The 23739-nt window shown below is 43.9% G+C and overlaps 1 protein-coding gene across 2 annotated transcripts in view; it reads left to right on the top strand.

Moving 5' to 3' along the window:
• The window catches only part of NEDD4L (neural precursor cell expressed, developmentally down-regulated 4-like, E3 ubiquitin protein ligase), a 160811-nt gene that overhangs the window by 57685 nt on the left and 79387 nt on the right, over nucleotides 1-23739 (top strand). The gene's annotated exons all lie outside the window — the stretch shown is intronic.

Raw genomic sequence — 23739 nt, 5'->3', positions numbered from 1 at the left:
TCTCACAAATGAAGCTCTACTACAATATTTCTACCTCAGTTGGACTTTGAATTAATATCAGATATATGGGAACTTATGTTCAGAAATGTGTACAAATTTCCCATGCAGGAAAGTCCATACAGCTGACCATCAAAATAAGGACAGCGGTTTGTCAGAGAAGGGATGTGAGCGTGACGTACTGCATCGCGTGTTATCCAGCAGGAAGCCAACAGTGCCGCTTCACTTGCCACAGAGGTTGGGCTTTAATATTATCCCAGTTTTTGTCCAAAGCTCTTGAAGCACCGTACTCCAAGACCGTCTAAGAGATGGAAAAAAAGGGCAAAAAAAGGATCTCAAATGAGGGAAGTGGTGGTTGTTCGATTTTACACTTTGGAAGAAAAAATATCGTACATTTAAATAAAAAATGAAGCCAGGTTAAAGGAAGACACATACCGTGCTTTTGTAGATGAATGTTTATTCTGTAGCCAGAGTTTCGCCTGCTATTTCTGCTAATTGCACAGTTACTGGAAGCAGGTGTCGGCATTAGTGCTGCTGTGCTGCCCGCTTTGCGTCGCTGTGCGTCTGCCCTGGCTCGCCGCTGCCCCGGCGCGCGGTCCCTGCTCTTGTAACTGCAGATCGTTCTCTGCAGTGATATTCAAGGAGGAAACATCTGAACCACTGTTATCTCAGCTAGCTAAACCTTCGCTGCAAGATGCAATAAAAAATGAAATAAATCTCGTTTGCAGTTCTGTGCAGCTGATGATTTCGCAGAGAAACCTTCCTTGGCTACATCTGCAGACCGTGCTCCCACCATAGCGCTTCTTTCCCTGTTCCTGTGCTTCGGGTCTCGGGGCTATGCTTTTGATCCAGTTGGGTTGCAAAGACTCTCTTAGCTGGCAGTTGCATCTTGTAACCTGCCCTACCTTGAGCGCTTCGCCGTGGACAAGCAGCAATGTCTGTGCGTGCTGCGTGCCTCGCTTCGTTAGCTGCACGCTCTTTTGTGGTACTGAAAAAGGGCAGTGGAGGAATTAAAAATGCTCTGTATTATCACCAGTGCGATTTGCAAAACAATAGATGTTTTGGGTTAATATGAAATTCATTTAGACTGAATTTTTTGTTTTTTCTTTTGTACATAAGCCGATCCATTTAGGCTAATAAAATCCATTGAAAGCTTTGCCTTTAATGTTTTGATGTAAACTAAGGCAAATTCAGAAAGTGTCTTTCCTGAGATGGGATTGAGAAATTAAATGGATTATGTATTGCCGATCATCGCACAAAAAACTGCTGGACATCTTTAAAGATTGAATGTAACGAAAAGGGATTCTTTTTCTGCACTCAAGTAAACATTTCAAGAGATGATTTATTTCAGCCTACTTAATGCAATGCATCGAGATAGAGATTATAACTTTAGTTTTAGTGCTGCTGCTCTTGCTGACCCCTCTGGTCATTCCCCAGCCTGTCCTTGACACGATACTCAGTACTTCCTTTTTACATCTTTCATCATCTTTGGCTGGCCCCCACTCTGCTATTTTTGCAGTAAGTACAGGAGATGGTGGTGGTTTTCATTTGGAAGAGAGGTTTAGTTGCTTCTCTTATAATTTCTGATCCAAGTCCACGTGCCCAGGAGCTCCAAAGAATAGACAAAACGGGGACAAACCTGTTCCTCATGAACATTCGTAGCTGTTCATCTGCCTCTCTGGTTTTCCTGTGGCTGATGAGCTCCGTGAGAACCAGCATTCGCTCCGTTAAGCGCCAACACGGAGAGCGACAACGCACTTGGCATCGGAGAGGTTCCTTCTGTCTGTCCACTCGTCCCTCCAGCCATCCGCATACAGTGGCAGTTAGCTGTGTAGAAAGCTGGATTTGGCTGCGTTCACTCTCCCGATGTTCAGAATATGACGCTTACGGCTGAGCTGTGCGGGACGGTTTGTGCTTCCACTTCAGAAGCAATTGCTGAGTGCAGCGCAGAGGTTCAAACGGTGCAAAGCAAGAGAGGCCCAAGTGTTAACGGTTTATTTGCTGCTCTTCATTCTGCCAGGAGCGTAGTCATGAGGCTTTAAAGATTTCCTAAAGCAGAAAGGGGAGAATTATTTCAGAGGCAGATAATTCTTTCCAAAGAAAAGATCCAAAGACCTCTGCTCCCGGCGCACCCGCGCCTGGGTGAGCGCCTCTCCAGGCGTTCCCTCCTTCTGCTCCCTCGTGCTTTTCTGCTCTGGGCTCTGCCATGGTTTACAGCCCGCTGTGGGTCTTCCTTTTATAGGCAGTTTCTGCCTTTTTTCAGAAATCATCCGACCCCCTCCTTAATCTGCCCCCTGTGGAGCTTGCACACGCCTCCTTGCACGCCCAGGCTCCCCTGTCCTGCCGCAGGATGCGCACTCGCCCTGCGAGGAGGGAGCACAAAAGCACCTCCGACGCTGTGTAAATCGGCGTGCAGAGTCAAGAAATGCTTCTTCTAGTCAGGTTTCCAGACAGTCAGGAACCAGCAGTGCCCTCTGTCCCTACCCGCTTCCAGAGCTCCCTGGGAAGCCGTTTTGCGTTTTATTAGGCTTCGCTGCTGGAGGGTTGTACTTTTTCTCCATGAAAGCCATATCTTTTGCTATTTCTCTGTAAAGAAACCAGAATAAAACACTGAATAGAAGGGCTGGAAATAACATCACTCTTTTTTTTTTTTTTTTTTATAGCAGTAATAAACCATTTGCTCCTGCATGGAAAAATTGTATGCTGAGTTTCAGTACACGGTGATCTCTTTAAAGCTGAGTTTATAAGGCCCTGAATTTATAATGGAATTGCTGACACAGTCTTAACGCTGGAGGTGCCAAGCGGAGCGGTTTCAGCATGGATGTAGCCACAGAAAATTACCGACAATAAAACAGACATAGTGTTAATTGCTTTTTGCAGTGTTCAGCTGTTTTTTCTGTTTGAGGAAAGCTGTCAAGTAATGAAGAATGGACACTTTTTATGACTGTTCTAGTTCAAAAAAGCTATTCTAAATCCAGATTTTATCCTGTTTACTTAGTTTCAGAACTAAATCACTTTGTAAAAGCTATTACTGCATACATTCGTCCAAAGTCTGGTGCTTTTTTCTGTTTTTTTTCATTTAACAGGGTGGTATGGTAGCCCCCCAATGACAGCAGTTGTGTAGAAAAAAAGTCAATAAAATCAACAGTAGGACCATGCAGGTTTCCCAGCCACCCCAAAAAAAAAAAAAGAAAGAAAAATGGAAATCTCACCTTCACTCTCTTTAAATCTTGTGACACTATAAAGCCAGCAACATGCCTTATATGAGTGGGAGAGTGATGCCGATTCCTCAGGCCTTGAGAAATGAATCGGCAGCATCCTGGAAACGAAGGCCAGCGGGAAAATCTGTTTCCTATTAGGTCAGTCGTGCAAATTAGTTGTGTACCGCACTGTGCAGTTTGGTGTAAAATTGGCCAGTTTTTCAGTTGCTTTGGTAAAAGCTTCCTCCTCCGTTTCCAGCTCCGTTGCAGAGAATTAACCTCCCCGGGACCASCGTTTCCAGGATGTATTTTGTGTGTTCTAGAAAAGAATGAGAGGATATAAACTTTATTACAAGTGGGATTTTTATCTCCAGTAGAAGGGAGATTCAGCTGTAAGTTTGTACGTGCTGATTAGCTTTTTCTTCAGTTATTTATTTAAGCTTATATTCTTAACCCTCCCATTTAAGGAGTGTTTAATATCAAAGAACAGATATATGGTATTAGTATTTATAATGAATCTAAGCAAGGCAACAGGAGCCTACTTATTCCGCATTAATTTTGGCATTCATCATACTGCTGGTCACAAAGAAACGTGAAGCTCTGGAGTGTGATATTTTGGATGCTTTTATTACAAAAAGTTAACTGCTATAAAATGAAAAAGAAAGGTATTCATCAACCAGTGAAAATCCTTCCAAACAAAAATTTAGAGACTGCTAATAATCCTCCTGGAGAACATTACTGCCTAAGTTGTACCTTAAGTTAGTGTTTAAAAGAATTCATCTATCTCCTCCTCTCCACCCCCCAAACCAGATTTTCTTCTTTGGTCTGTTTTTGAAATTATTTTTGCTACATATCCAGTAAGCAAAGGTCAAAAGTGAAGTAAAAGAGGTAGTAAAACAGTAAAGTTTAAAAAAAAAAAAAAAGTAAAATTAACCAGTAAAAGCAAAGAGCTGATCATATCAAGTTATGGGGATAGTATAGCAATATTATTTAAACTTTTTTTTAAAGTCACAGTTAAATATTTTCATGTTGCTGAATGAAATATAAAGCATTATTAAAGCTAAGAGTTATATCCATTAAGTTTTGTATGTATCATCTTGGGTGGTGAAAAACTCACCAAATTTAGTTTTTGTGCATTTTAGCAGTGATACATTTGTCTTGTAGGTACCTGTGTTGTAAAAGATTTTAAGTTACTAATGTGCTACTTAGTTAATTGAAATCTGCTTCAAGCATGGGTTTTCATTTCCAGAAGACGTTTATTTGCTCCAAATTCCATCAAAGTGGAGCTAGATTTTATTGCTGAAAAATGAAACAGAATCTTCTTCAATTTACACCCATACAATCTTGCACGCTTCCTCTAAAGGTTGGGGAGAGGAGGCGGTTGTAGTCGCTGTATTGCTAACGCTTCATTATTTTTAGAAACTCTGTGGCAGGGTGCCTGCCAGCGCGCTGAATTATTATAAACACAAGTGAACTCTGCTCGTTGGGAAACGGTTGCCGTTCGCTCGGTGATGCAGCTTGCGGGTATGCGGCAGCGTGGTTGCTCACACGGAGCTTTTCAGAATTCAGCAATCCATTGCAGAGGTTCCCAGCCCTGGACGGATTAGTGAAGTAGTTGTGCATGGTTGAATTGCAAGGTCCGCTTTGGCTTTAATGGTTTCTCTGTGATTTTTAAAAAATCGTTAATGAAAAATAAGAATGCGCATGAATTTGCTGCTAGCCCAAAGGCATTGCTAGGGGCTGTTGATTCCCTTCTTAGCCTAGATATCTAGCATTTCTTTTGCAATTCAGCAGGCTGCAGATGGCGTGTTGTGACCATTCAGATTAGTTAGTTCTTTCAAATGAATAAGATAAATGCAACTTCAAAATGTCTTCAAACTTGAGTTATTTGCATAATATTAGCTGCATTAATATTGAGTGCAAATGAGATATTTGGCGAAACACCAGCTGTCAGTATTCTTTTCTCTTATAACAATGGAAATCTTATTCTGAAGCGTTTCCTTCTGGAGCAACATATTCTCTTTTAACTGGCAAATATGCTGTGTATTTTGAATCTCTCACCATATGGATCTCCGTTATTGTGTCTTACAGAATCCGTGTCTTTTGTCTGAAGGTAGGCAAAGTGTGTGCTCTTGCAAAAATTTAGTATGATAAATGGATAAGATTAATGGATTTCTCTCTGAATATTCTAATATATAAAAGTGTGGATTTAGAAACTATTAGCCAGAATGCGATCTGCTTGGATAGCAGTATCAGCCTTGGGCTTTTTAGATTTATCACACCTGTGACACAGTCAATCATCATTTTTAAGAGTTAGCTCTGATTTCAGCAATTGTGGCAGGGTTTCTTACCTAGCAATACACTAGCGTGGTGCTTGGGTCACGTTTACCAGAATTGCATTACAGGCCATTTATTGCTTTATGAATCATTTCCAACACATATTTGAAAAGCTAAAAAATGTTTGAATCCACAGCTTTCCGGAAATGGAATAAATCATCTCTTTCTGGGTAGATAAAAGATTTGCCTGGGGCGCAGTGAGTTTTGGGCCCGTCGTGTTGAACCAAGAGCATTCGCGTAGCTGGGTGTTGGAGAGCGTTGGTGCCTTGGAGCCTGCTGGAGACGGCTGGGCAGGAATCACCGGTGGGAAGCAGCACGTTTGATGGATCTCAGGGTTCCTCTTCCTGTGCAGACGGCAGGTGACGAGCCAAAAGTTCTGTGCTTTTGTGTTGGACTTCAGCACCTGAAGGCTTCGTGGCATCTCTCCTGCCCTGGTGCGTGTGTTGTTCCTGCGCAGAGCGATCCGGGCTCTGTGCCGGCATGAGGAACCACGTCCCGCTTCAGGTACTTGGAATTGCATTAAACGAGCCCATTCAGGTTGTCCTACAAACGGTGTCTGTGTGAAAAAATTGCCCGCTCTTGGCGAGTAAATACCTTCTGAAACAACGAGTTTATAGGACAACCTGGATGGGCTGGTTTAATGCAATTCCCAAGAATCTCCTTTTTTTGTCTGAAGCATATCCGTACCTGACTCCTGAAGAACTGAGCTGATATGATGATGATGATACTGAAAGCGTAGCCTTTGCAGTGCACTCAGAACATCTCTCCTGGCTTCTAGAAAGCAATTTGTCATTGGAGCTTCCAGTTTTGAAGTACTCTACAGCAAATATGTGCATATATATATATATATGTATATATATATGGAGGTTGTATCTTATTTTCTGTTAAACTGCTAACATTGGCTGTTAGGTAAAGAGAAATAAAATTACACAGAGAGAGGTTAATTAATTTTCAAATACTCATTGATTTGGCACAAAATAAGTACTTAAATTATAAATTTGTAGATTATAAATGATAGGATTGCAAGAGAGGTTCTTCAAGGCACACTAATCTTGCTACAGACTGACTCCAAAATCTATATATTTTATTTATACGGCTTACAACAAGTGTGGTATGAGCAGCTTTCCCGATTCCCTTGCCTGCCTCTTGCAGCGTCTGTTCCCTGCCTGCAGAGATAAAACTTACCAAATACAAATGAGAAACCAGCTGAGCGACCAAGAGGGACACGAATTGCTTCCTGCCAAGAACTAACCACAACCGCTGCAAACCGCTCAGTGAAGACAGCAAAGGCATCTGCGTATGGTCCTCCAACAGGTCCCGCTAATTTATTTTTGTCACACAAGTTTGTGGAAGATTCAGACAGCAATGTAAGATTTTGGCAGGTCTTTGTGACTCGAAGATGTGTGGCTAAATCTTACTGCGCTGAAGCAGGAATTTTGCCATTCACCTGAGCATGACTAATGCTTAAGGGCACGTTGCTTTTAACATCTCCTCCTTACCTGTAGCCTTCCTAACTTCAAAGGCTTCAGCTTCTGGGATAACTCATCTGGGATAGTGGAAGCTCTGGCTGCCCGGGGCCGTTTTCATCTCGGGCATGGTCCGTGCGTAGATGGGACGCCCCGTGTGTCCATGCTGACTGCGATGCGCTAACGTTGGCCAAAGTCCTGTTGGAGCCACAGCAGCAAACCAGTAGCTCCCTTGGGAAGGGGTGGAAGAGGAGGAGGAGGAGGAGGAGGACAGGCAGTTGGGGACAGATGCAAGCCTCGCTGACACCACGCACCTTCAAAGCCCGCTATGGCCTGGGTGCCACCAAGGAGGTTTGCCCATCCGAGTAGCTACGTTGGAGAACTTATCTGCTCGGGGACGAGTCTGGGGGCAGGTCTCTGCTCGCTGACGGTTTCCGACTGTTCGCTGCTGGCAAATGGACGCCCAGACGCTTTCTGACGTCCTCAGGAGTGGTGGCGAGTCCTCCAGCCTCGGGTTATGCCTGCCAGCCTGTGCGGCTGCAGGTGTTTCCCAGGCAGGGCAAGGCTTTGGAGTGCTCCGTGGTGGAAAGGACGGGACCGAAAGGAAGGGACGGTGCTCTTGTTTGCCGCGCCGCAGCTCGGCTGCTTTGCCTCCTGCTCGCTCGTGCCAGTGCTGCCGAAAGCCGGCACTGTAAACTGAGCCTTCCCCGGACACGCGTCGGCTTCGAGCTCTGCGGGAAGGACGCAGTGAATGGGGCGAGCGGGGTGGGAACGGGTGTTCGTCCATGCTCTGAGCAAAAAGCTTGTTCCTGGTCACGTAGCAGCCGCTTGGGGGTCGGGGAGGAAAAGCGGTTTTGGAGGGGCCATGCAAATCTGTGTACRTTTTCCTGGCGTTGCTCACGCCGACACAGCTCCGAAAAGGTGGGCTTCGTTCTTTGGTTCACTGTGAGAAATCCTCACGAGCGATCCTGGATGGGGCTGGAACGTGGATCCYGGAGGCTGAGGATCAGTAGGTCGGAAGTGCGAGGCGATGGCACTTCGGTGACAATTCTGAGATTTGCTTGTTGCATTGATTCACATTCAAAAAAAAGTTGCTCTTGAAGCTTTTTTTTCTGGTCCCGTGATGAACCTATGCAGTGTGGTTCAGTAAGCACCTCAGAGAGGGACAAAACTTTATTTTAAGACTAATCCTATGATTTTTGAATTTTGGAAAATTAATCTGACACCAATAACATATACAGCAGTAATAAAAAGCAAAAAAAAATAAAAAAAATTAAGAGTTAAAATGGAAATAGCGTATAAAACATAATTAGTTACATTTTGTGTGTAATTTGGAGCCTAAATATGCTTTTGTTGCTAAACACTAAGCACAAAAGCTTAATAATGAAATAAATTGCAGCAATTTGAAACAAATTCTACTTCTTTGATGTAAGGCTATATACTAGCCTTTTAGTTTTTAGTAATCCATGCAGCATGAATGCAAAAAAGCAGCTACTACTTAGTGTGCGTAGGTACACAGCCAAAACAGAAGGCCTTTTCAGAAGTTAATGCTTTTGTGGTGAGGTTGTTTAAGATCTATTGCACATTTTTAATTTCCAGTATTAAAGTGTGTCTGATCTTAACTAAGCAAGCRAAATCTAATGTATTGTTCTTTGCAGATGTGGGCTTTGTAGGTGATGATGTGCTAGACGAGTCTGGAAAAATCTCGCAGTAGCCATAACCTGAGATGGGGAAAGMTGATTTTGAAGAATTGCTTTTGTCCAACATAGCCATTTTTAAAAATCTTTTTGGCTTTGCAACATCTGCCCTAATGCGAACATCTTCAGGTGAAGGCAAATCTCACCTGCTGTGTGTTTAATGACAGAACTGACAACAAAAACTGTGGGCGCGCAGTGTCTTGCTGTTGGCATCCCCACGGTGAGGCTTGTGCTGGCCTGGTGTTAATGCTAGTTCTTTTTGCTTGTAATTTTCTGTTAACTTAGGAGAAACAAGAAAAAAAATGGAGAGGCAGAAGGGTCTTTGTAGAGAATTTGTTTGTTCTCTTTATTTAGAATGTAAATACTGTGAGTTGCGTGCAGTGAATTAAACTGCACAAGTTTGCAGGGTGTCTCTGTGCTTCAAAATGTAAGCAGTAGTTTAATTTTCCATTAAACAGATGCATCTTCATCCCACAGTAGAACCTGTTATCTTTCAAATTTATCGGTCCTGCTTAATTCTTCCCGATAAGAAAAACTAGGTGAAATTTCAATACAATTTATTTATTTATTTATTTATTTATTTGGAATTATGGCAGGGAAAACTGAATAATCCTAGCTTAAATAGTTCCTGTGTCATAATTCTAAAAGCATATGGAAACTGAGGAGAAGGAAATTAAACTTTTTAACTGTAGGGTGTGCAGCAAGGCATTTTTCTGTCTTAAAAAATCTTGTGCAGGAAAACAGCAGCCTCCTTTTGTATAGGAAATCCCAAGTCTATAAGCAGAATTTGCAGAACACATTTTGAGAACTCGCAGGTGATCTGTTCCCTGCGCGTGCTCCAGAAATACTTGTTTAATTCCTTTTTACGTCTGGGCAGCACTGTTACTGGTGCCCTGACTCTGGCTGGAGAACAGAGCAGTGACGGCGCTGGAGAAGGCGCTCGCAGAAAAGCGTCCGAGCCGCGAGCCGCGCCAGAGGAGGAGGGGAAAAGCATCCGAGCGCCCGGCTTGCAGCGCCGACCCGGCTCTCTGCAGCTGGCGGCGGCAGGGCTCGTGCTGCCGCCCTTCCTGCGGCACGTAATCCCCCCGCAACGAGCTTCGGGGGGCTGGAACCGGCTGCGGCTCTTCCTTGCCCTTTTCTGTGTTCTGGATTTTTACAGGAATTAGCATTTCTGACCAGACATTTGTAGCAAGTATTCCTGGGGTTTCTGGCCTTCCTTACTTGTTATAATGAAGTGTAAAGGTGTGCATCAACTCACTGTGCAGAATTTCAGGAGACAAACAAGCACGTGTTATCTCTTTTCCTGGAAAAACAGTTGTTAGCTGATCTTTAAAAAAATATGTGCRATATGAAACAAACTTTTAAAAGTTTTCTTTTCTGTTCTTTATTTTTCACCCTGAAAAATTACATTACCAGTTACACTACTGCTTGTGAATGTACATAAATAACTACCCATCATAACGACCTTGCAGGAAATAATTCTGGCTGATCTACCTGAATTTATAATCAACCTTTTCTCTAAGAACTGATTAAACCAAAATTGTCAGTATTCTGAGTTGAGTTTTCACAACTTTATAAATTCCAACAAAAAGAAGTTATATTACAGAATAAAGTCATTGAACATGACTGGTGAAATGAAATAGTTAAAATATGTTTTTCATTTCCATTTTCAGTATATTTTTCATTTTCTTTCATAACATTTGAGCCAGGATAAGAATGTGGATTTTTGAATCAGCTTGTGAACTCTCCAAAAGGTCACTTTTTTGAGGAACAGCGAAGTCTAATAATAGCATGGTTCATCAAATGGTTCAAGGTATAAACTAGGACAGTTCATTCTTCCTCCCTAAAAAATACAGTTTCAGTTGCAAAGGGGCTTCTGAACAAGGGGCTTTGGGGACGGATGCTCCTGTGCACTTCCCGACCGGAAGCATGGAAGAGCAGCAAGTCAGTATGATCTTGGCTCTCCTTCTTGTTCCTAACAAATGGGTTATTTCTAACCTTTACAAGCTGTCGGGTAGAAGTTTCTCAAGGTTCTTTGTCTTGGCGAAAAAAAAGGAAAAAGTGTTTGATCATGTGTCTTAGTAAAAGGATAATTTATTTTAAGAAATTAAAAAGTCTTACTTAGTTAACTGTCCATTAATCAGCATTTCAGTGGCCTGAGCATAAGCTAGTTTTCTAATTTCTCTATGATCGGTGCATGACTGGTTTTCCTCGGTGCTGTAATAAATAACATATGTAGTGCGGTTTTGCTTAGGATGTACACAGCATTTAGAATTCTTACAAGGTATCAGTTGTTTGGGGGATTTTTTTTTTTTTTTTTTTTTTACGTTAGGAAAATCATTAGAGCAAAAATACTGTCTCAAATACTGCCAAGGGTAATCATGAACATAAGCGTTGGTGAGATCAGACGGGTGGTTGGTGGGACTTACTCGGGGACCTTTGGAAACCTGCGTCCGACTGAATGTCAGCACGCTCCCTCTGAGCGTGTCACGGCCTGTTTCTCGGCCTCCCGCGAGCGTCGGGGGGTTTTTTGTGTGTCATTGTTCTCTTTTGTTTAATCTCGGTCTATGAGTCTTCATCGGCCGCATACCCCAAGTGCTGCATCATGGTCCGGGATAAACGTGTTGACGGGTCCTGATGTAATACAACTGAGTGCTCGGGGAAGGTGCTTAGCGCGACTCCTCTCTCATTCCTGGCAGTTTATAGGACACAAACACACAGTTCAGGAGGAACGGACTTTTAAAAGTACTGTTACAGCTCTTTTATGCAGTTTTTAAACAAAGGACTGATTCTACATTTTTGCTGAGACTGGTTTAAATTTTGGTTTTCTGCAGTGCACCGTCAGCTTCTGCAGAATAAGGAGGCTTGGTGAGAGAGGAGCTGTAATTCTGGTAGCCGGACACAGCCGATGTGCTCTCGGTGGGAACCGTAGCTTGTATAAATGTTAGCTGTTGTTTGCCTGCCCATACGGCCAAGTATTTTATTAAGAGTTCACAAGGGGTCAGGTAAACATTTAGTGGCTTTCAGAAACYGTCTCTGGTCATTTGAGCACGCTGTGTTATGTGGTCGAGTTACAGGGAGTTTCAGGGCACCACGGGGATTGCTGGTGCTTCGGGCCGCCTCGCGCTGTTGATGGTGGCAGGCGCCCAAGCGCACGGCGTGCTGAGGGGGAGTGTGGCGTAGCAGGAATCAGCCTCTCTCGACTGAATGGAAAATTGGGGACTTTTATGCCCCCTTGAGTCATACACTGTCGTATTTTACTGCTCCTTTGGCAGGAGTACGGCAATATACATAACCAGCAATACTAATTTGGGAATCGTAACGAAGGGATATTACATCAGTGTAATGCCTACAAATCAGAAACCAATAAGYGTTTTAGGTTTTTTTTTTAACATGTTCTTAAATAGTGCTCAGTATGCTCAGTGATCGGATTTCACTTTGCTATGGAATATACCTTTTCGCTGTGTTCTTTGGAGTGGCCTCTGATATTGATGGCACAAAACCCATTTAGAAATGTATATTATCTTTGGTGTCAGTTCTATGGTGGGACAGTAGGTGCTAATACTGTACTCAGACTAACTGGTGTTATATGCAAGTATTATACTGTCAAACTTCTCAAATTCAACATCTGTAAATATGAATAAACAATCTTTATGATAACTTTGTCTGAAAGAACCAGGAAAAGAAATAGAAAATGTATATTGTTCACATTAAGAAAGTAAGAAAACTTGGGTWTACAAAAATATGGGGAAAGCTATCTTGTTGTACACTAGCAATTTTTTCCCTTAACTCTTAGAAAATATTAGCTTTATATTTACATAACATTTTGTAAAATCGTGTACCAGGCTGTCCCATTCCACACCAAATACGCTTTGTGCTTGGGTATTTGGATACTGTGGTCCAATCCTGGAACTGTTTATTAAGAGGCTGCTGTGCTAAATTCTGATATGTCTTTAAACTGTAGCAAAATGAATGTTGGAGAGTTGGTAGGAATGGCCAAACTGGAGTTATTTTCAGGAAAGATTTCTGGAGGCAGCAAAACCATTAAACTAACTCTCTGCCTCCTTATCTGTCACGAGAACCTGTGTCAGGATCAGCCAGCAGTTAGTTTTTAGAGCCAAAACAGAAACGTGTCAACAGGGTTTGTATTGGAAATTATGACGATAAATAATAAAAACCTTTTCTTGATTTATCGATCAGTAAAACATCTGAGTAATTTATCATGAGATATGAAGGAAGAAATCTCTTGCAATTCCCTCTATTAAGGCAAAGCTAGCCAATAATAAAAATAGCTTTCTTCYTTCAATCTACAGCTGCTTCAAATTTGGGGGGTAATCAGCACACCTGTGACTTGTAGTCAGCAGGCTGCTTTTCGTTGCTTCTGCGCTCGGTGCCCGTTAACCGCGGTGTCTCGGCTCTCCCCGCTCTCCGCGCATGGGCCCGGTGGGGTGTTGCCTTCATTCACCAGCGCTGTGCTTGCTCGCTCCCGCGTCCTCCTTGCTGTCGATGAGGAGCCGCTGCGGAGTGCGGCTCGGTCTCTGCGTGAGCCTGTCCTTCCTGTAGAAATGGGCTGGAAAAGTGCTGTTTAAGAGGGCGGTTTACTGATCAGTAAAACATGTGCATGTGGCTCCGTAAATGGCTGTGACCTGGGTGTGATGGTGGTTAGGTGTGGTGAGACCAGAACGTGGCCTGGGGCAGCTCGCGAAGTTAAGCTAGTATGTCTTCGAGGCTGAAAAACGAGGTTTGGCTGCTTTCAGTCTTTAACAAGCCAAGGCATTCTTTAAAATAACGGTTACAGTCTTTACCAATTTTAAGAGAGAAAAATACTTTAAACATACACTAGAAAAAATGATGTTTGAGAGGATTAATTACAGCTGCTGTATTTTTTGTGGTATTATCCATGTTCAATTCCTATAGAAGTCAAACAGTTAACATTTTTCAAAAGCAGTTGCTTTCTAGCATGTCCTAAAGCTGTCCGTGATTTCCTCCTGTTCCGGAGGCAGAGGTGGGGAGGCTGAAGCTAACATTTTGGGAGCAGTGCATGACCATTTCTAGCTCTTTTGCTATATTGTTGGTAATTCTGCAGCATGGTTGCAAGACTTGCATACATTTTGCATCTTGAGCTCTTACAGGTTTTGTATCTCAAATGGCTGCAGTTTTCTGGGATGTATTATAAGCAGTGGGGTAGCTTGCGGAGGGAATGTAAATCCATTGCAGCGCTCCAGCATGTTTATGTCCTTACGGTACAGGAAGGTTGTATCTCTTAATTGCACATGTATGGAAAAATGTGTTGTGGAAAGACAGGTGTATAGTGGAATCCAAAAGTCTGAACAGAAGGCAAAACTGCCGCTGGTGAGGAGAAGACAGAAGGAAAAAGTAGGACTTCTTGAACAGAAGAGAAGAGTAGGTAGGAGAGGAAAATGAAGAGGGGGGGAAGAAAGAAGAAATAGTTATAGATGTAATTTAAGGTCCGTGTGGTTTGAGTGGTTCGTAGTGTCTGTAATAAAAGACAATATTAGTGAACAATTTGCCAGTTAATTATATTCTTCTCGACCTGCTTAATATTGTACCCTGCAGCAGGGTTTCCCAAACCTGCCTCTCGTGCTTATCGCTGTCGGCAGAAATAGTTCCCAGCTGCAGTTAGGCTTTAGAAATCTGTTGGCTCTAGTTTTGTGAATTACTGGTCTTTAAATGTGAGCTATGTGAGCAGCAGTACTTCACAGTGAATAATCCTGAAACGAAATAAAGCATTTTGTTTACTAATACTGAATTTAAATAAAATATACACCTCTGTGGGGAAGACCACCAAACTCCTTTCGGTATTTTCTTGTATTGCAAGTGTGGAGGCCTGTGACTTTAGGCACTTGACTGATTTAAAAATGCAGTTACTTAAGGCCTGTGATGGTTAAAAGTCTGAACAGATCTACCAGTTCGTTCGTCCAGCTGAGCTGCGTCTCCTTGCTGGCGGGAGGAGCTGGAGGCTCCATGTTGGAGGCACCAGGCAGCTGGGGCGAGACCTGGCCGGGCTGCTCCCTCTGCTAGGTCGATGCCTGGCCGCGGCTCTGAGAGGAAAAACGTCTTTCTCCGATTTTAATTGTGGCATCTGATACTTCCCGTTCAGCTGCGTAAAGTTTTATTTTGTTAAGCGTCGTAACTGTTTGGTTCTTTTTTTCTTTACGCAGTGACAGAAGAGGTTATTGGTGTTTTCTCTGTGTATTTATCCCATGCTGCGTTGATTTGTCATCGTTTTTCTACAATATTAACTTGGAATGCCAAGGTCGTGCCCCAGCTGTGTTAACGGTTATAAGATATAACTACAGCCTCCCATCTACAATTTTTCAGTTTTGTTCATCGTTGCTTTCTGAATTCTCTACCTTTTTATACATGAAGAGCTGAGAACAGAGCATGTGAGCCCAGTTTCCGGTGCTGGGTGCGAGGGATAGTGATTCCCTAGTGAATCCCTCCGTGCGGTCTCGGACATTGTCGCTGTGTGGGAAATGCTCTCCCTCCACCCCCCGAACCGGTGACGCTGTATAATGAATTTTAAAAGGACAGCAGATATCAAACTTTCAGGGCAGAAAGTATTGGGGCACTCAGTAAAAACTTTTAGAGCCGTTAGAGAATTGATGGGCAGATTAATGGCAGGATAACGGTAGATTGCTCAGACAGCGTCCTCACAGTATTTGATTTTTCATGTCCTGAAACTCTGAGAATTTGAAGCATGGTTTAGTGTACTGCTCCCAGAGAAACCTCTGAGTAACGTGCTTTTAGTAATTCAGTAATTCCACATCCGTGAACGGAGCTCTGCGCGTTGGCGTCAGGTGCCGGGCGCTGGGTTTGAGCGTGAGCCTGGAGCCCTGCGTGGTCTCACCTTCTGCTTCACGAAAACCACCGCTGCTCTTTGCCTTTGAAAAGCAACGTTTTCCGGACGTGGTATCGGGGGAAAATGTTACCTTCTTCCGTTGTCTTCTGACTCTGTAGTTCAGGTAAGGAAAGCTCAAGGACTTTATCCCGGATACCTCTGCCGTTTCTGCCCGTTTGGGGCCCTGGTTAGGTTAAACATTTGGGGTGGGTCTTGCTTCCGTTTCCTTATTCCGTCGTTCAGCGGCGCCTGTTGCTGTGCCTCTGCCAGTTAGCCTTGCATTAGCCTGTGACTGTGTTATGTTGGCGAGTATTTGAGCTGAAATGAAACTCACAAAAAAGAATATCTATAAGGAAAAACACGATGCCCCAGAACAATATTCCTTTGAAATTCTGTTTGGTTTTTCCCCCTTCCCTTTATAATATGGTGTAAGTATGTGACAAACCCAACGTGCGGTGAACAGCTTTGGCTGGCTTACATCGTGTTGAGCCATTTTGCAAGTTAACTGCTAAAATTCTCTACCTTTACGAGCAGTCAGTTGATTAGGAACTGAAGAAGCGTCCTGGGCAAGTTAGAGCTTTCCTTCGGTCTCGCCGGTCCCCGTGGTGTGGCTAATGCAGGATCCTCTTCCAGTAGCCCCAGCTGAAGCTGGTCTGGATGGGAGAGGTCCGTTCCGTCATTGCTGTACTAAGTTGCACCACTGATTTGCAGTTCTCGTCGTCTCTTGGCTGTTACTAGTTTGTTCAAGTGCTGAACGATGGGTAGACTTTCATCCTGTGTTGGAAGAAGCGTTACCGCTAAATTTAATTTTATCGAGCAAATTCCGCAGTACAGCTATGGTAGTCCTGCTGAGCTCTTGCGAGGAAGTGCTTGGCATTTTGCTTCAGGAATAGAGAATGCTATAAGCAAAGCAAACAGCTGCCCGCAGTGACTTCAGATCAATACATAAATAAGGCTCTAGGAATTTAATGATAAGGATTCCATTCTTTGCCATATTTTTCTTTTCCATTTTGCAGTTACTGATGAATTTCTGTAATGAGAACATACAACTCTCTCCCTAGTAATGGTCCAATAGTGGCTCATTTTGCGTGGTGCTTCCCCATCCCAGTTTTAATGAGATGCCATAAACTTAAAGTTCATCTTGTTCATTTTAATTTTTCACTAGCATAGATTCTACTCTTGGGATTATTTAGCTGCTGCTAGATATGGTTTGCATTTTATATGGTTTTTAGTTTGCCAAGTCTCACAGTAACGGTGATTTAAAATAATTTTGTCAGGAATGTGTTTTGTGCAGCTTGCCTGGGTTTTTCTTGTAAATGGTAGGTTTGTTAAATTCAACAAATACAGTGTGTAACAGGAACTGAAAGCTTGGTATTAATATACGCAACACTTTATACCTTTTCTGTTATTCTTTCTTTTATCTTTTATCTGTAAACTTTTCAAAATGCTTTTGAAGTAGTTTTATAATGGCATCATCTTTTCTGAATTCTTATTAAAACAAATTCAACCTGTTCCTTGCCTCTGTGTGTGTGTGTGTGTGTGTATATATTCTTATACACATCATATATATATACCATATACATTTATAAATACTATTTATACTGTTTTATATATATACACACACACACACACTCTATAATGCTCTATATATATGTGTATAGTTTTTATATATAATATGTTATTATAGTAGTATACAGCATACTATATGTGTGTGTGTAACATTTAGCAAAAACTCCTATATAGCCTTTTATTTCAGGAACGCTTGTTTTCCAACAGATGTAGAAGAAGCAATAGAATCCAGTAGCGCTAATCTTTACCATTTTGAGTCTTCTTTCAGACTGAAAATTGCTTATTTCTTTGGTAAAACAAAAAAAGTTAAAAAGAGTAAGTGGTCATCTTTTGCTATACACTGAAGAAACTTGAGGAAGGTGGGAGAACCCACTTCTATTAACACTAATACATGCCTAAAATTAATTAAAGAGAAATAGAGACCTTTTAAATGCCCTCAAATGAAAAAGAGTTCATTGCGCAAATTCAGTATCAGTCAGTTCTGCTAAGGCGTGTTTCAAGGGAATTGCTAATGCAATGTTTCTTATTATTAATTGAAAAAATCATACAGTTTTATGTCAGCTTCTTTACTTTCTGAAGTGATCGGTTTAGTTCTAAAAATGGAAAGTTAAATGTGGTTCACTATTCAGAGCAACATATGAGAGGTTAAGCAAACAGCGCAGAAATGCGTTTCTGAAATCAGCTCCTGCATGATGTTTTGAAGCGCCCGGTGCCCGGTACTGCTTCCTCAATTTCTGCGTTGCGAGGGCTGCAGTCCCTTGCACTTGCTGCCTCGCGCTGTGCCCAGCTGCTCGTCCTGGCAGAACTGCAGCGAAACTTCGCTGTAAGGTGATTTCCAATTTGTTCTGGGATGTTCCTTATCACCAGGTCCTTTGCTTTTCTTTTTTTAATGGAGCGAAGGACAGGACCGTCCTAACGCATTTGACGTGCCCTCATTCGCGCGCCCTGGTGCAGCTCTTGCTTCCGAAGGTGCCTCGGAGCTGCGGGGTGTCCTCCTCGCCCCCCTTGGCCGCTCGTACCCACGGGCAGGCGCCCCCAGCGCTCCCGCAGCCCCCGGCGCTCGCTCCCAGCACTGCCTTGGGTCACCCCGACCCGTGCTGGGGCCGAGGGGAGAGCGGTCTGTCCCAGCGCTCCCGTGTCGCACGGTTCATTGTAACAGGGACGGAGAGAGGAAGCCATTTTATTATAAAGAATGGAATAAGTAAATCGTTAACGGCCTGGCATTGCCTGGAGTTTTCGGATGTTACTCATGTTTCAGGAATGCATCAGATTTTGGCATAGGTGCCCAGTGTTTTTGAGTATGTTTAAATAAGCCGTGACAGCACAAGAGAACTATTTTAGATTTTGAGTAATGTACGGTTATGCAGTGCAGCTCGCTCCGTCGTTTTAGTAAGGGTCCGGTGGTCGAGGATGTCCGCGCTGGCTGGGAAGCAGGCTTTTTGCACTGGGCTGTTCCCTCAGCTCTGAGACTGCAGCTTCAACATCATGTCTTTTATTTCTAGCTTAATGCACGAAGGGCCCCTGTCTGGACGTTAGATGTTTTTACCTTGTCAAAGGTCATCAGCCTTCAGCAGGCAGGCACGAGCGTGCGTCGGGCGCAGGGAGCCAGCGCGGCAGCATCTCATCGCCATCCCTCCCTGGTGGAGGGCAGCAATGCCGGGTCGCTGTCACGAACTCCTAACGCGTGAAGGAGAGCAAACTCATCCCAACGTGCGGCGGTGTTGCAGGGAGCATCACGAATGCAGGCAGAGCTGTACACGCAGATCTGTCGGAGCCTCTTAATACACCTGAAAAATGTTAAAATGAAGCCCAAAGAGCTTCCGCCCTTTTTTCTCTCCTTTTCTCTTTCCTAAGTAACTCCTCCTAACCTCAGGGCTCATAAGAAGGGTTGTGAATTGACAAGCTCTGCGTTTTATTTAAAAACTAAAGTGTAGGAGGATCGGGTTAGAGATCATTTAAGCAAACTTGACACCCACAAATCCATGGGCCCTGATGGGATGCACCCACGAGTGCTGAGGGAGCTGGCGGATGTCATTGCTAAGCCACTCTCCATCATCTTTGAAAGGTCCTGGAGAACAGGAGAGGTGCCTGAAGACTGGAAGAAAGCCAGTGTCACCCCAGTCTTCAAAAAGGGCAAGAAGGGGAGGACCCAGGGAACTACAGGCCAGTCAGCCTCACCTGCATCCCTGGAAAGGTGATGGAGCAGCTCATCCTGGAGGCCATCTCCAAGCATGTGGAGGAGAAGAAGGTGATCAGGAGTAGTCAGCATGGCTTCACCAAGGGGAAATCATGCCTAACCAATCTGATAGCCTTCTCTGATGGAATGACTGCCTGGGTAGATGAGGGGAGAGCAGTGGATGTTGTCTCCCTTGACTTCAGCAAGGCTTTCGACACTGTCTCCCATAACATCCTCATAGACAAGCTCAGGAAGTGTGGGTTAGATGAGTGGACAGTGAGGTGGATTGAGACCTGGCTGAATGGCAGAGCTCAGAGGGTTGTGATCAGCGGCACAGAGTCTAGTTGGAGGCCTGTAGCTAGCGGTGTCCCCCAGGGGTCAGGACTGGGTCCAGTCTTGTTCAACTTCTTCATCAATGACCTGGATGAAGGGACAGTACTGGGTCCAGTCTTGTTCAACTTCTTCATCAATGACCTGGATGAAGGGACAGAGTGCACCCTCAGCAAGTTTGCCGATGAGACAAAACTGGGAGGAGTGGCCAATACACCAGAGGGCTGTGCTGCCATTCAGAGAGACCTGGACAGGCTGGAGAGGTGGGCGGAGAGGAACCTCMTGAAGTTCAACARAGGSAAGTGCAGGGTCCTGCACCTGGGGAGGAACGACCCCATGCACCAGTGCAGGTTGGGGGTTGACCTGCTGGAAAGCAGCTCTGCGGAGAAGGACCTGGGAGTGCTGGTGGACACCAAGTTAAGCATGAGGCAGCAATGTGCCCTTGTGGCTAAGAAGGCCAATGGTATCCTGGGGTGCATCAGGAAGAGTGTTGCCAGCAGGTCGAGGGAGGTGATTCTCCCCCTCTCCTCAGCCCTGGTGAGGCCACATCTGGAGTACTGCGTCCAGTTCTGGGCTCCCCAGTCCAAGAGGGATGTGGCACTACTGGAGCGAGTCTAATGAAGGGTTGTGAAGATGATGAAGGGACTGGAGCACCTCTCATAAGGAAAGGAAAGGCTGAGAGAGCTGGGACTGTTCAGCCTCGAGACGGGAAGGCTCCGGGGGATCTTATCAATGTGTACAAGTATCTGAAGGGAGGATGTCAAGAGGATGGAGGCAGACTCTTTTCAGTGGTGCCCAGCGACAGGACGCGAGGCAWCAGGCACAAACTGAAACACAGACAVTTCCATCTGAACATGAGGAAAAACTTTTTCACTGTGAGTGAGACAGAGCACTGGCACAGGTTGCCCAGAGAGGTTGTGGAGTCTCCTTCTCTGGAGATATTCAAAACGCGCCTGGACGCAATCCTGTGCAATGTGCTCTAGGCGAACCCTGCTTGAGCAGGGGGGTTGGACTAGATGATCTCCAGAGGTCCCTTCTAACCTCAGCGATTCTGCGATTCTGTGTGATTCTGTACTTTAAGTGTATCGTTCAAATTAACGCGTCGCCACAGGAGAGTTGACTTTGCAGTGAGAAAGGCAATATAATGGGAACTCAGCTATACCAAACTGGAATGGGTGCTCCTGTGCTAAGCTTCTGCGAACGCTAGGAGAGGAGCAGTAAGTGTCCTTTTATTAGCATACCAGTTAATAGCAGAAGACAACTGTTTAGGAAATACACTGAAGTCTTCTGATTGCTTGCCTTCACGCTGAGACAGATGTGGAATGGGAAAAAACAATGCCACTGGAATTTATTGTGTTTATTCCGTGGTTAAACCGTAGCCTGTTCAGTTAAACACAAACGCTGAACTAACTTTATATTACTGTTGTGTAGTAAATTCTGGTCCCAAATGAAAATTTGATCTACAGCTCCTGTCAACAGAGCTATCTGCAAAAAGGAATTAAAAAAGAGAAAATACTGAGTCTGAAAAGTATTATATGTGTAATACTGTAAAAGTATATGGTATTCAACAACAAAACTTAAACGTCTACGATCTAAAATATTTGCTTAGTAGAAAGAATTACCGAAATATCTTCTAAGGCTTTATAAAAAACCTTGAACATTTTGTTTCACAAAAAGAAGTGGTCCAAAAAGGATTAGTTTAAAAGTTAAAAATCCAGTGTTCATATATATTAGGTGAAAAAAGGAAAATAATATTATGTTCTTAACAAATCCGACTGAAGCAACCAAATAAATAACCTGTTCAGTGAAGCCACTGGTTGGTTATTCATTAGGTGATAGTCTTAAGGAGTACTGTTACGTCTGGATGTTACGAATGAAACATTGGATCAGGCATTAAAGCAAAAATCAGAAATATAGGATAAAATTAATTTTTTCAGACTGCAGCTACCCAGAGGTTAGGGGTCTTATGTAAGCTCGTGATCAAGGATGTTTTATGGTCAGGGGAAGGAGGTGTTCCCCTCAGCCGGCTGTGGGATTGCTCCAGCGTCGCTGTGGGAGAGAGGAGACGTGCATTGGGGTCYGACCCCGGACCGCTGCTGAGCAGAGGTTTGCCGTCGTGTTGCATGCATTACTGGTCCCCCTACGCCGCCGTCTGGCTCCGCGCTGGGTTTTTATACTCCGTTTGCATTTCGAAGTGATGGACCGTTTGTGTCTAAATTCCTGTAGAAGGTGTACACAAGAGCGGGAGCCAACGTGGTTGAGAGGAGAGGCTTTTACAAGTGAGATCTTCCCTTTCCTTTTTTTCTTTAATTAATGGTAAAATATGAAAGCACAGTTAACCAACAGCTTAGTTTAGGAGGTGTGGTGAGATCAAGAAGTGGTGGATTAGACCATTTTATTCACAAATAAGGCAATGTGTTTAAGCAGAGGAGAAGTCACTGGGGGATTTCCAGGCGTATCACGAGCTGTATGGACATGACTAACTCTGTCGACATTTGTGTGAACAGAGTCGTGACAGATCTGGGCCGCAGTGCAGCACAGATGAATTTTAGAAGGTAAATTTTTTAATGTAGGAAGACTATAGTTCACAATACAACCAAATGTAAATCTGAGCTTCTGAGTAGTAAAAACAGACTTTAAAGTCAGATTTTAAGGGCAGAAAAATCAATACAGTATAACATATTTTATTTTGCAAGATAATGTTTTCAATTTTTAATCTCTAGTGGATGTTACTAGCAACTAATTTGATTAAATATAGGTTGTTTTCCAGTGATACAAGTCACAGACTCATGTCTGTTTTGCTTTTCATGAGTGTGATGTGACCGTGGAAGCATCGGGCCGGTTGCATTGCAGGAGGCTGCTGAGAGGAGCCGCGTTTCCGGCGCCTGGAAGGGGCGACCGCCTCGGCGCTCCAGGCACCGAGGAGCAGCGCTCTGGTTCGCGCCGGGCCGAGATGGAGCCGGCAGGCCGAGAGCTTCTGCTGCGTTTGGAAGAGCTGCGGGCGGCAGCAGCGGGTGCATGTATGTGGATTTCTAAATTTGGAAAGCTTTAATTTTTAGAGCTGTAGTTTGCATATGTATCTCTGCTTGAAAACAATTAGTTGTTTGCTGCGACCCCCTTAAACAGGCTAAGCAAGTCTTACAGTAGTAATAGATAGATCTACGTGACGAGAGGAGAAAAAAGTTTTGTAAGTTCAAGTCGTGAGCTGGTTGCAACAAGCACCATGAAGAAGCGGCTCCATGCGCAGGGTGTCGCACTGTCGGCCTCCTACGTGGTCTGACCCCTAAATAACTGCTGACAGAACATAATAAAACGGTGAGATGTATTTCCCTTTGCTCTGGAGCATTGGAGGTTGCTTAAAGCAGTCTAGCCCCTGTTCAGATCAGTGCGGAAAGCTGTGTTTTGTGTCAGTTACATTTTTCTCTAATTCATTCAAGAACCTTTCCGTAAAGCATAATTCTCTGCAATTTTTATTTTTTCCCAAAAAATGGCTTTATTTCAAACCTGAATTTTTTATTAGAAATTAGATTTTACTGGGGATTTGTTTAACAAAAAAAAATACAGAGAAAAGTCTTATTTAGGAGAGACAGAATGAGCAAAGTTAGTCCCAGAAGATTTGGCTGAAGAGTTTTGACTGATGCTGAAAGGGCACGTAACCTTACGGACAGACGTTTTACTCTTTTAGTTCCTTAACTAATCTGTTTGCCTGCAAAGCGGCTGGGTTCACATGTTTCACGCCGCATTTTTCCGAAGCCGGCAGGCCCATGGGCTCAGTGGCTCGCGGGGTCATTCTGCCACCAGCCGGTGCCACGGAGGGGCCCGGCGGGCCACCGCGGCGCGGCGCTTTGCTCTTCTCGCACCAGGAGGTCACGGATCAGTTCCTGATCAAACAGCAAAAGTGTATGAAGGACCGATGTGTTAGCATTTATCCTAGCTGTGATTGCAGCCTTCTGACTGCTCTTCTGGTGTATTTACGAGAATAAAGTGCTGCTGCTGCTCTCTGACCCCTGGTTTTACAGAGCACCAGTGGTTTTATTACCTTTGCCCTCATGATTTTTTTTGGGTGGAATATGAGATGTCTTGCAATGCTGGGCTATTTTTTGGC

The sequence above is a fragment of the Apteryx rowi genome, unplaced genomic scaffold (genome assembly GCF_003343035.1).
Source record: "Apteryx rowi isolate R43461 unplaced genomic scaffold, aptRow1 scaffold_304, whole genome shotgun sequence".
Lineage (NCBI taxonomy): Eukaryota > Metazoa > Chordata > Aves > Apterygiformes > Apterygidae > Apteryx > Apteryx rowi.
Note: the sequence above shows the minus strand (reverse complement) of the source record. Positions and strands in the feature narration are given on the sequence as shown.